Below are 14,520 nucleotides of genomic sequence, written 5' to 3' on the forward strand. Positions count from 1 at the left end.
GGTACAACATTGTCCCTATAGTTAACCATACTGTATTCTTTGCTTAAGTATTTAAGAGTGTAGATCTTATGTTAAATGTTCTTACCATAATTAAAAAAATAATTGATGGCCTTTGTAACCTTTGCCTCTGGCATTACACCAGTGATTATTTTATATTGTATGGCAAAGGAGATTTTGCAGATGTAGTTACTAATTTGGTGACTTTAGGTAGAGATATTGTCTGAATAGGCATAATCTAATTCCATCTTTACAAAGCGGGAAGTTTTCTCAGGCTGGTAGCAGTAGGAGTCAGGGAGATTTGAAGCATGAAGATGATTCAGTCCACCATTGCTGGCTGGAAGATGGAAGTGGCTATGTGTCTAGAAATGCAATGGATGCATAAAATCCGAAAGTGGTTCTGGCTGACAACCAAAAGGAAACCAGAACCTCACACCTACAAGCAAAAAGACCTGAATTCTGCCAACAATGTGAATGAGATTGAAAGCAGATCCCCTCAGGTAAGAGCCCAGTGGACTCCTTGCTTAGGCTTTGTAAGGCCCTTTGCAGAGGTTGAGGATAAGCCTGACCAGACTTCTAATCTACAGATTTTTCAAGACTTTTATAGGTGGATCTATTAGCTTTGTTGGTTACACTCTTACTTTGATGTTGCATTAGATAACTTAGAAGAAAAAGAGAACACATAACTCTTGAACCTAGACTAACCTAGCAGAGAAATGCTAACAATAACATATATTTAAGTTACTCCCTCCCAAACCTAGGAAGTGCCTTTTCAACATTTGAGCACATACGCATGCATACACACACACACACACACACACACTCTCTCTCTCTCTCTCTCCGTCCTCTAGCAAAAGCTGCAAGGCTGATCTTCTTAAAACTTTGATGATGCCAACATTCTGTTCATTTTACGATGTCATTAATTGTCTTGCATTTACTTTCTGTTTTCTACAAAATAAAAGTTTATTCATTGTTCTGATAATTAAGCACTCAGATCTATATCAGACTATCAACCAAACAATATTGGTGTTTTTTTTTCCTTTAGTGCAATTTTAGAGAATGGATGATCTTTCTATTCTATCCATTCTATTATTTTTTTGTCTACACAACGGTAGTATTTCCCTTGTTATAGACTTTGTATTAGTAGATAAACTAAACCTTCTATACTAGGATAGAAATAACTAAGAACACAGCAGATAGAATTAAGGGAAGAAAAAGAACATACAAATACTTTCACTGAGCAAGGGGATTAAGATGTATTTCATTTGTTTTTCTAGCATGGCCATTCAACTCCTCATTTAGTCCACAAATATTAATTTTCCACTTTCTGTATGCTAGAAAGACACTTGGCCAGGCACCTTCTTGAGTACAAAGAAAGCATTTCCTGAGTATGTACACTATAATACTGTAAAATGGTCAAAAAGATATTTATCATTATCACTGATTAAATACAGTAAACACCTTCTCACCTTCATGACCAAATTTTTGGCTATATTTATAACCATTCCCAGTTTAAAACCTACTTCTTTTAATTGCTTGTTAAAGAAATAAGGGGAAAAAAAGTAAGAAGGAAATTTTTTTTGTCTTATATAATTGAAAAGTCAGGCAAGGATAAGTTCAAATGCTAAAATGAAAATCCATTGTTTTCTCCTTTTCTCTACCTCTAGACTCCATTTTCTTTGATTTTAGTTCTTTTTTCATGCAATGGTCTAGATTTAAACAAATTTAGATGGAAATATTAAAGGTGCCAAATAAGGCCAAGCTGGGTGGCAAATTGATCTTTCCAAAACTGTATCTATCTCGAGAAATCTCACCAATTCTTTCTTTCTGAGATTCAAAAACCATACCAGGGAATCTGATTGACATATTTGTGTTCACTTTTCTATGAATAAATCACTCTGTCCAGACAACTAGGATATTTGGCTAGATCTGGCTCACTTCTTCCTTGTATCAAGTAGAGACAATGTACTAACTCTTCCCACAAAAGGGTATTATTACCAGAAAAAAGGAAGAATGGTAAGTACAAATTACAAATCTACCACTTTCCACTAGAACTTACTACCAGCCAATATAATGTATTTTCTTTGCTTTGGTGGTATTAGGACTTTCAAATTTTTATTCATGTCATTTTATTCACATATCAAACCTTTTTCCATTTATACTAGAGTATGCTGTTATCTAGAATGTTCTTTATCTTCTTCACTTTTCCAAATCCCTCTTATCTATGAAATTATGGTTCAATTTATATTTATACCCTATTATATTTATTTATAAATATATTTTTATTTATTAAATAAATAAAAATAAAATAAATAAATTTTATTTATTAAAAATATTTATATAAATATTTTATATTTATATAAAATATATAAATATTTATATTTATATTTATACCCTATATGAAATCTTTTCTACCTTAAAAATAATCTCCAGTACCATAAAATGCTTTATGGTATTTAATATTGCTCCTAATTGTTTTACTATATTACATTGGTAATGCCTAATGCCAATAAAACCTTAAACAATAACGTATCTCCTGGAATGTGCTTGCATATTAGAGAAATAATGGTTTTCTTATGGTTCTCAAAAAACCATTTCTTAGTTACAAATGGCTTTCTAAATGGAGTGCTACCCCAAATATATGCAAACACATGCAAAGCTATGTCTGCCCTGCAACGGAGCATTAGATATGACTATTAAGCCCCTAAAGTGATTTACTCTTCATTATACAAAATAGGGATGCCTGGATGGCTCAGTGGTTGAGCATCTGCCTTTAGCTCAGGGCGTGGTCCCGGGGTCCTGAGACTGAGTCCCACATCAGGCTCCCTGCATGGAGCCTGCTTCTCCCTCTACCTATGTCTCTGTCTCTCTATTTCTCTTTCTCTCTTTGTGTCTCTCATGAATTATTAAATAAAATCTTTTTTAAAAATTACACAAAATAAAATTAACTTATTCTGCTAGGGAACTTAGAGCTACCTGTGTCTCTCTATCTCATCACAACAAACATCCCAGGATATTTTCTAAAAGATTTTTTTTATCGTATTGGAATTTGAAATATACATAAAAGGGCCTTAGAAATTTGTTGATTTAGAGCATATTTGTCTAGAGAAAACTAACTATCAATTAGATGAAAGTGGGCCTAATTAAGTGAGTTAAGAGATAACAAAACTTTTTCCTTTCTAAAATGTTAAGCCTACCTTAAATTAAAGCTCCTAATCCTTGGGTCAAAAATTTTAAATATAATGGTTTCTGGATTTCTACAATTTGTGAATAAATGAAACAAAATCATTTTTGACATTTTCTGAAATCCCTGAAGACTATTTTTTTTTAAAAAAGGCTGAGAAGAAGTATGCCAACTTGTTTTCCTCATTCATACCCTAAGCTTTCTGTTACATCATGTATAATGAGACATCTGAGAGATGCTACTCACAACTTTTCTGAAATTTGGAAGCTTTTATTAGATGGCATGATATATTGATTATCCAGTTAGTTTATACTAGTACAATGTGATTAGAGGAGCTAGAGACAGATTTTGCACTCTGGAGTCAAAGAAAGGTGCAGGCAAAATAATAAATGTATAATTAAAGAAAGAATAAAAAATAGGAGGTTAAAAATTGTTCTATACCTATAAGAGAAATGCTAAGGTTGTGATTTTTCACATTTTGAGAACATGTTTTTATTTATGACCCAAGAAATTTCTCTGAGGTAGGACTTTATATAGTACTTGTAAATAAAAATCTTAGTTTGCTTATGAAGTTGTCTTCTTGAATTCTCTAAATTCTATTAAATATAAAAAGTCAACCATGATTTTTGGATCAAAAGGATAAAAGAAAACTGATTACATTTTAGAATATTCTGTTATGACTTTAATAACTAAATAAGAAAAACTTTGAATTATTGATTTAATTTTGGTCAATGAAAATATTGGTTAAAATGCTTAAAGATTTTTTAACTGGACAGATAAGTATGTGTTTACATACATAAATATTTGCACATATATAATTCCTTTGAAACTTTTCTCTAATAGTGTGAACATTGAAAGATTAAATATTTTAAATTGTATAAGTAAATCTGTATTCCTTCTCAATTTTTTGCGAATTTATAGAAACTAGCGTTTCAAAAAGATCTTTTCACAAAATCATTTACGTTTTATGCTATTTTAAAGGAAAGCATTGGGGCACCTGAGTGCACAGTCACTGTGATCTGTTAAGCAATCTGTCTTTGGCTCAGATCATATTCCTAGGGTCTAGAATCCAGCTCCATGTCAGGCACCCTGCTCACCAAAGAGTCTGCTTCTTCCTCTCCCTCTAACCCTCCTTTCTGCTCATGCGCTTGGTCAAGCTCTCTCTCTCTCAAATGAATAAATTAAAAAAAAAACCTTAAAAAAATAAAGCATTTTTTCTCTTAATCTTAAAAATTTAATATCAATCACATGATATATTTAAAATGTTTTTCTGAAATACCTCTAGAATAACTTTACTGCTTCATTACTTCATTACATTTTATATACTATAAGAATTTTCCACTCTCCTCATGTATTTTCATGAGTTCTTCTATTTTTTATTTTCAGTGATATGTGAAAAGTTTATACTTTTATATTTGTATATGCTCAATATTACAAAATAGTTCCAATTAGTGCCACATATCTTAAATATTACAGTAAACTCTTTTTGTTTGCTATGTTTAAGAGCAGCATGTCATGGACTTATTTACCATCACAGAAAAGTTTCACAGAAAGACTGGAGTATGAAATAAGTATGACTTTTTTGGCTGGACTTTAGTTTTCCTTAAATATGCTTATCTATTTTTTCTCTATAGCCAAAATTGAACATCCATTCTCTCCACTTAGTCCTTAGTGCACTTTGTTTCCCATTAGGCATTATAAAATTTTTAGCTTAAGTGCTAAACTCTAAAATGTATTTTTCTTAAGTAGACTTAATAATATATTTCTAAACCTTTCCCCTGTATTACCTTCATCTATAAAGATGACTAAATAGTCACACTATGAAATTGATTACTTGGGCAATGAGGCAGAGCATAAGCTTTGATTTTTAAAGATAATTCTCTGTGTTGGCACAAGATAGCTTTATTACTAAAGTTCCTTTCTATTTTTTCATAATGCTGCATAGTCAAAATAGGAAAAAATGATTTGTTATTTGAATTCAAATATATTTATCATTAAAAAAGTAATTTTGTATATCATTATTATTATTAAAATAGTAATGTATTATAATTACCGTCAATCTTCAAGAATGGTTTTTAGTGGCCAAGAAATGTACTTACTTGCTGAGTGACTGAGTTGTATTTGTTTCAGTCACTCAGTATTTATGGATAATTTAATATATAACATAATTGTTTACCGTGATTATTTTGAGGACAAAACAGATATCTTTTCCCTTAAAGAAAGTGATAATGACTAAAACCATCAACCTCAAAGAAGAGAAAATAAATTTATGTTTTCAATATGAATAATGTTGTAACACTTATAAAACATTCTGGACTAATAATTATCTCTAAGGTTATACTTCTATTATACATTATTGAAAGGAAACTAAATCAAAGGGAGTTAGTATCAAAATGGAAACTAAAATGGGGCCTTCAGTTGTTAACGTTCTCCCTTTAAGTCAGGTTTAAACTCAAAAAGTAGTATAATTCCTATTGTTACAATCAGAAAATTGATAATACTTCTCCCATACCCAAACCATTATATTTTTCATAAATTATATCCGGTATTAGACTGTACTGCTCAAATTTTTTATTATATTTTCTTATGAGTATATTTGGCACATGATGTTACACAGTTTCATGTGTACAATTTAGTGACTTGACAAATTTACACATAATATATTCACCACAAGTATGGCTGCTACCTATCCTGTTATATTGCTATTACAGTATCACTGTCTGTGATCCTTTTGCTGTGCTTTTTATTCCTGAGATGTATTCATTCCATAACTGAAAATCTGAATCTCCCTCTCTCCTTCAGCAGTTGCCCAACCTCCCACCTTTCTCCCATCTGGTGAACATCAGCTTGTTCTTTGTATTTATAGGTCTGATTCTGCTTTTTGTATGTTAGTGTCCATCAATAGATAAATGGATAAGGAAGAAATGAGGTATGTGACATACGTATATTTATATTTATATATGTAAAATGGAATATTATACAGCTGTAAAAATGATGAGATTGTGCCATTTTCAACAAGATGAACGGACCTAGGGTGGCTGCGTGGCTCATTGGTTGAGTGTCTGCCTTCAGCTCAGGGAGTGAACCCAGGTCCAGGGATCAAGTCTTGCATCGGGATTTCCACAGGGGAAGCCTGCTTCTCCCTCGGCCTATATCTCTGCCACTCTGTGTGTCTCTCATGAACAAATAAATAAATAAAATCTTTAAAAAAATAAAAAAACATGGATGGACCTAGAGGGTATTATGCTAAGTGAAATAAGTGAGACTGAGAAAGACAAATACCATATGATTCTACTTATAAGTGGAATCTAAACAAACAAACAAACAAAAAACATAATTCTGTATTACAGAAACTCACCAAAGGAGCAAGCATTTATATCATACTTAGAAGTTTGCATGTTGGTTGAGATGAAGTTTATCTTATCTTGCAGTCAACTAGGTACTTCTAGGCTAGGCTGAACGCCAAACTTTGGTGTGAGTCCAAGTCACCTCCATATACCTTCATTGTTGGACCGCTGCTGAAAGTAAAATCCAGGCTGAAGTTGCCATATTCACCTGGGGCCTGCTTCATCATAGCAGGTGGTGAAAGCTCTAAAAGGATGAGGGAAACTGGTCATGCCTCTTACGGCTTTTTTTCACAACTTGATCCACTGTTACTTCTGATTTATTTCCATCTGCCAAAGTAAGTCTCATGTTTAGTCAATGAGGTGTATGTAAGTGTAATGAACCCACAAGGAAACCATGACAAGGTTGGGCAGAATAGAAATAATTTGGAGAAATAATACAGTCTATCACATATAGCAATGGATATTCATTTTTTTCCTTCAGTCTTAATAGCAGATAAAATGCAAATTCTCTGGTGAAGAGGTCTAGCATACTAGTGCATTTCTATCTTACACAATTGTTATTTCACTGATGAGGAAATCAAGTATTTGTTCATCCTTTAAATTGTCATTAGTGTGTTTATTTCTTGGTAAAGGAGTCAACATTTAAAATATCTCTAGAATAGAATGCTAAAAGATACAGAAATTAATCATACCCTTAGGTCATTTTTGTGACCATAATAGGTAATTATAAAAGAGGCAATTGTTTTTGTTTTATTTTTTAATTTTTTTAAAGATTTTATTCACTTATTCATGACACACAGAGAGAGAGAGAGAGAGAGAGAGAGAGGCAGAGACACAGGCAGAGGGAGAAGCAGGCTCCCTGCAAGGAGCCCAATGTGGGACTCAATCCCGGGTCTCCAGGATCAGGCCCTGGGTTGAAGGCGGCACTAAACTGCTGAGCCACCGGGGCTGCCCTGTTTTTGTTTTAAATTAGAAAATAAGATAATTGTCTTTAGAAAATGTTGTTGGGGACTGTTTCAGGTTTTTTTGTTTGTTTGTTTTTTTATTTTTATTGCTGAGTAACAAATTACCTTAAACTTCATGGCCTGAAACAACATCGTTTTATTATCTCACAGTTTCTGTTGATGAGAAGAAGTACAGACATGCTCAGCTGGGTCTCTGATTAGTCATCCCAAGACCAAAGTCAAAATGTTGAGTCAAGATGCTGAATTCTTATCTGGAGACTCTGAGGCAGAATTATCTTTCAATCTTACTTGGGTTGTTGGCTGAATTCAGTTTCTTGTCATTTTAGGATTGAAGCCCCTGTTCCATGTCAGGCTGTCAGCCAGGATCTGCTTTCAGTTTCTAAATGTCACCTGCATTTCTTTTAATATGCTCCCTCCATTTTGAAGCTGGAAATAGCAGGGTAAATCTTTCTTGTTCTTCAGACCTCTGACTTCATCTTCTTCCAGCAGTGAGAAAACATTCTGCTTGCAAAGCGGTCATGTGATGAGATTAGCACCACTTGAATAATTTCCCTATTTTATAGTGAACTCCTTAGTAATCTTACCTACATCTGCAACATCTTTTGCCGTGTAACATGACATAATCATGGGACTAACACCTAGAGGTAAAGGTCATGAGGGACATCTTAAAATTCTGCTTAACACAAGGAAAATCCTTTTTCAGACACATTTGATATTCAAATTCATTTAGTAGCAGAATTACAGATTAGCCTTTTAAATATTTTTTTTTCTCATGAAGCTATCAGATTTCCATTTCTCTAGGGGATTTTTTCCAGTTTGCTATTAAATTACACCAGTTAAGTTTTCTTCATTATTATGAAGAATTGCATACGTATTAAGAGATTGTCATTCATTATTTTTTTTATCTTTTTGAAAAGACATAGGCTGATTTGGTAGAGAAAAGCCGACATCTTTAAAGACACATTATAGGGGCACCTGAGTGGCTCAGTGGTTGAGCATCTGGCTTTAGCTCAGGTCCTGTTCCCTGAGTCCCAGGATCAGGCTCTCCACGGGGAGCCTGCTTCTCCCTCTGCCTGTGTCTCTGCCTCTCTTTCTGCATCGGTCATGAATAAATAAATAAAATATTTAAAAAGAGGCACAAAAATATTATATTGTTTTCCCATGAAATGATGAGATAAGCACTAAAAGTACCATTAACAGGCACAATCTTAACAGTCCTTGGAAAGAAGAGCTAAACTAGTTAAAACTGAAGTTATAAAGAATACCTAATATAATAGAATCACTATAGAAGGGTTGACTATATTCAGGGCCCTATTTAGATATAATTAACCTTTGTGCTTACATAGACTATAAAGCTAAGCAGAAGAATCTGAGCCAAGGGATGTCCCATGCAAACTTTCCCACAAAAAATGTATTTAATAACACTATCCATACCTTTAAAATGGGATTCTGAAAATGCTCCAATTATGAGTAAGCATATTGTTATATAAACATCCATACATTTAGAGGAAGTACTACCACAAAGATTACTATCAAAGTCACAGTGACCACAAATGCTTCAAGAAAACACCAAATCCAAGTCAACTAGCTTGTGATACATGTTTTAAAAGTTTCTATCCTTTCTTCCTTTGAAGCATGAATGACCATAATTGTAGATCCAGAGCAGTTTAACAATCACCCAATTTTCCCATGAAGATTTAGTCTTTTGTTTATAAAGTATGAAAAAAAATCACTTACTTGTACATGAAGAGCTTCTAAAATAGTCACTAACTAGCCATTGTAAATATAAGCAACAAAATTTTCTGTCTCTACAATTTCTATATTCCACATAATGTGGCTGCTTCTGTTTTTATGCCAGCAGTGGCATGGCAAATCCTTGTGCTTCAAGTCTCATAGTCTTAATGGCCTTTCTCTCATGGATATCAGTCCAGCCTACTGCAACCATTCTTCAAGACAACAAGGTCACTCTGAGTTGGAATAAATACATGGTCTTTTGTAGTCAAAGAACCCCAGGCTTTCATGTCACTTTATTGTTCATCCAGTACCAAGTGCAAATGTTGAGACTGCCTCCTCCCCGAGGGGATGCTAAAATGATGCAACTCCAGTATGACTTTGGGTTTTGGCCACCACTATGGCACAGGCACCCTACTGAGGAGGCTTCAGCACAGCTGAGGGATGACATTTGCATTTTATTTAGAGTTGTAAAATTTAGTATGCAAGTATACACAGGGAAATGTATCAGGTCAGAGTCCAGACATGAGTCTTGTACACAATTTATTTTATACTTTATTCTTGCTATCAGTTCTGTGTAATTTATTTTAGGTCATAATTTTACCTAGGTAACTATGTCAAAACTTTGACCTACTCATCTTACATGATTGCCTTTGCAGGCAAAGACCTACTTTTCTTTGTCAGGGATGATGTTTCCTCCTGAATAGATAAAGTATAGTTGCCGTGAGGCTGAAAAAAAAAAAAAAACAACCACCCTCAGTATACCCCCTCCTTCCTCTAGTACTTACTCTGCTATTTCCTTGCCTCCATTTAGTTTGCCAGGGGAGGTTATCCAAAGTATAATTTATAATCCAAAGTATAATTTATAATCAGTTCTCACCTCATCAGCTTTCTTCACTTACTGCATTTTAGCATCCATTTTTTTACCTTTCCATTGAATGACTCATAAATGTGACCCCCGTAAACCTACTGATTGCTCAATCAAATGGATACATTTTAATTATTATTTAATCTCTGAAGCATTTTATACCATTGACATGTCTTTCTACATTGTGATTTTGTCATCTTTCTTTTTATGACTCCAAGGCATCAAGGTTTTACTTCAATTTTTCTGATCATTCTTTCTCCAGTGCTTCACTGAATCATCTTTCTCTGACTATCCTCTCACTGGTGAGTCCCGTTATCAATTGTACCTCTTCAAGTTCTCTATGACCACACTACATATTCACTCCCAATTACTTTTTTTTTCATTTCTCCCATATATTCTTTTAATTATCAATCCTAAACTTCAGTTTATGCCACTTTTATCAGTTACAGACATATATTTCTATGTCAGCCATATACTTATTGGCCCCGCTGAGAGATTCTTCAGACATTCACATTTGACCTAATGCAAAAACAAATAAGAAAGAAACCATAATATCTCAGTACTTCATTCTCTCTCTTCTAGGAAAAAAAAAAAGGAATTAAGTCATATTTTTAAAAGTAAATAATTTAAGGAATTAAATTTAAAGGTATTTCAAATGAAAAACAACACTAAAAAATTTGAGAAAAAACCTATATTTGTTATGCATTTCCTTTAAGATTTAATTGCTGGTGGAAGAGGATGAATGCCATCTGGAAAATCCATAAACAGGGCTGCCATGGAAAGGAAATATAGTATAGAAATACTCTTATACTAACAAGATATCATCATATTATCACTCTTATCCCCTTAAAATTTAATTCATTTGATTCCAGGAGGAGATATTATAGTTGAATAATATCTGAAGAAAGGAATACATATATATATATATATATATATATATAGTGTATATATATATATATATAAACATTGTATATATAACATTGTATATATAACATTGTATATATAACTTATATATACAATGGAATATTACTCAGCCATAAAAAAGAATGAAATCTTACCATTTGCAATGATGTGGATGGAGCTACAGAGTATTATGTTAAGTGAAATAAGTCAGAGAAAGACAAATACCACATGATTTCATTATATATGGTATTTAAGAAAAAAAAAATACATAGAGGGAAAAGAGAGGCAAACCAGAAAAGAGACTCTTAACTATAGGGTTGCTGGAGGGGAGGTGTTTGGGGGGAATGCCTTAAATAGGTGATGGGTATTAAGGAGGCCACTTGTGATGAGCACTAGGTGTTTTTGTAAATGATGAATCACTAAATTCTACACTTGAAACTAATATTACACTATATATTAATTAACTGGAATTTAAATAAAAACTTGAATAAAGAAAAAATATCATCTGAGAATATCTTTTTTAAAAAATGAGTTTCAAAATAATACTATATCATAAATACTTAGAAGAATGGAGTATTTTTGGAAGAAAAATAGCTTTTTGATGGGGTTAGACTGATTTGAAACAGTAGAAAATTTAGGGATGCTAAAACCAAGAAATGTATTAAGATATGAAGATAAAAAAAAAAATACCTGAATGATTAATGACACTTAAACTTTGTACTTCTGCAATAAGAATATAATGGCTTCAGTCAGATCCCATTAAATGTGTATGGATATTCCATATTATGGAGAAAGGTTTTATTTCATTATTTTAATGTTCTATAACATAATTCTTTACATATATTTAGTAAAATTTGGCACAACTGGCACATGAACATTTTAGCTTACATGGTATAGTCCTACTTTTCTTTAGAAGTGATGGAATAAAATAAGATTTTGGAAAGAGTGTGAGCAATCCTTGATAACTAAATAAGTAGAAAATAGATATCGTTACTTTCTTCCTTGTGGTATGAAATCCAGCCCAGGTGAAGGATAAGAAAAGGTGATCGTGATTATGACCTACAGTCAGTAAGATGACAGAGTGCTTTAAATCTGCTGGATACCCATGTGTATCATCCATCTACCAGTTATAGGAACAGTTTTAACTGGAAAAGAGAAACAAAATAAGCATTGAAAGACAAGATAGAGAATAATCCTAGTAAATATAAAAACTCACTGCAGACTGTATCTAAGTAGAGAATAAGGCCTACCTCCTTTGTATTTATAAAATTATAATGCAACAATTACGATTAACCAAAGTACTTCAATTAAGTAAATTTCAATACGCCTTCTTTGAGGTTTTAAAGTCAGGATTGTATGTAAATAGACAATTATTTATTTTGAGATTTTTAAAAATATGAATTATAAAAGGATACTGAGAATGAAAAATCTGTGTACAAACTATTTGTATTTAGAGGAAGTATTAGAGGAAAGACAACGGTTTCTTCTTGCTGACTAAACAAATGATCAATCTGCTTAGATACCAAGCAGTACATATGTTAGCAAAAATATATATAGATATTTCACAAAATCTGTATTGATATTTCAGCATTTTAGACTTGAAGGGGATTTAAAATTTTAGTTTCAGTAATTTATTTTGGGAGTAAACAAACAAAAGACTGAAAGGGTTAAGTGCAATATGAAATATCCTAGAAATATTTTAAGATAGCATGCATTTTTGGGTTTTGCAACTAGTACTATTTTCCATACTTCTGTAGGTTTGATTTCCCTTTAAAAATAAACAAATTCAAAAAATTCTACTTTGCAAAGGAGTAAAAGACAAAATTGTGATCTCTCATGCTCCCATGGAAATGTCTAATTGCTACTTTTTTAACGCAAATTAATTTTCTCATATGCTCAATTTAAGTATCATCCAATTTTCCTCTCTGTGGCCTTTTGCTTAAGGAGTAATTACATTGCTGACATTTTTAATTAAAACAGTGCTATCTATTTTAAAAAGCATTAAGCCTGCCATTGATTTCAGATCCTGAATAAAATTTTGGTTGATGAATCAGGATATGTGTCTTAACACTCTATGAAGCCTATATGTATCAGACAACAATTTAAATTACATAGTATTCAGATAAAAAGTCATTTTTAAAAATTCAATAGCATTATTAGAAATTAGGGTCCTAATACAATAATACACACACACACATACATATATATATTTCATTCTGATGAAGTTATCACCTAATAATTTTAATTTACAGTTGGAAAATTAGAAATTTAGCATCTTAGCATTTTTTGGAGTATAAAAATAATCTGTGACTTATTTTATACTTATTAAACATTTTCAAATTCTGGAGAAAGTTTCAAACTCTTAATGAGGAGGAGCTATGTGCCACTTAACCAGTAAGGTTTAAGTAGTGTTATGAAGGATGCTACTGGGCAGAATGGTGGGGAGGAAATGTAGAAATCAACAAAATGGAGCTATGAATTCTGAAAGTGAAGATAATATCTTACTGGACAAAAGGAATCTTAGTAACCTGTAAATGAGGAAAAAGCAGAGATTTGGCCAAGCATATAGCAAAAGAATCTCACTTAGAAAATCCCTAAACCAAAACCTTGACATCTAAATAGAGGTGGCTCTTCATCTAATGCATATTAACTTGTATTATAAAGTGGAAAAAAAAGAGAGTGGATCTTAAAAGTTCTCATCACAGGAATATGTGTGGATATCCTTACAATAAAATGTCTATGATTACCTATTTATATCAGTCCTATTGTACTTTTTGTTTTAATCTTCACATACTAAAAGTATGCTAAAAGACTCATTTCCATATATGTGTGATATATATGTTTAATTATATTACCTGCATTTACTGTTTAAATGCATATTCCTTACTTACAAATTACCTTATGTTATGCATAGTTGAACGTATAATTATTTTGAAATGAGACCTCTTTTCAGACCTTCAACATCACATTTATGATACTGATTACTTCATTCTCTTAGTCTTCATTTGACCCAACAACACAGCATAGACTTAACTTTCCTCCAATAATTTCCTTTGATTTAAATTTCCTCCACCATTAAGGAATGTGATGTATTCCATGTATGGCTAGGGGCTGTGATTTTTCCCACTATGTAAGATTATAGGTGGTAACACATGTTTTCAAAGCTTTATTTTTTTCTCTCTCTTTAATTTGATACTCTTTTAGCTAATTCTCCTTTTTGAAGCTCCAGGCATTAAGCAGTGGGTGGAATTTAATGATGAAATCAGCAGATGTTATTAATGCAAATACATCAATTGCATCAAATTTCTATCTAGAAGATGTGAAAGTTGGACAGGGGTAAAGTTAGAATTTTTTTAAAATTTTGTGATGAGTACTTTTCATATTGACAGAACACACACAAATTTCTGCCCCGTTAGGGAATTTCTTAGAAGTCATAATGATGACGTGAAGTAAGAAAGAAAAAAGCGAGGAGAAATATTATATATGTATCACTCATAAATCAACTTTTGGATAAAAACTGCATAT

The 14,520-nt window shown here is 32.4% G+C and overlaps 1 pseudogene; it reads left to right on the top strand.

Moving 5' to 3' along the window:
* Positions 1 to 305: 305 nt before the first annotated feature.
* Positions 306 to 14,520, top strand: part of LOC112917717 (heterogeneous nuclear ribonucleoprotein D-like) — a 94,254-nt pseudogene continuing 80,039 nt past the window's right edge.

This window comes from Vulpes vulpes, chromosome 15 (genome assembly GCF_048418805.1).
Source record: "Vulpes vulpes isolate BD-2025 chromosome 15, VulVul3, whole genome shotgun sequence".
Taxonomy (NCBI): domain Eukaryota; kingdom Metazoa; phylum Chordata; class Mammalia; order Carnivora; family Canidae; genus Vulpes; species Vulpes vulpes.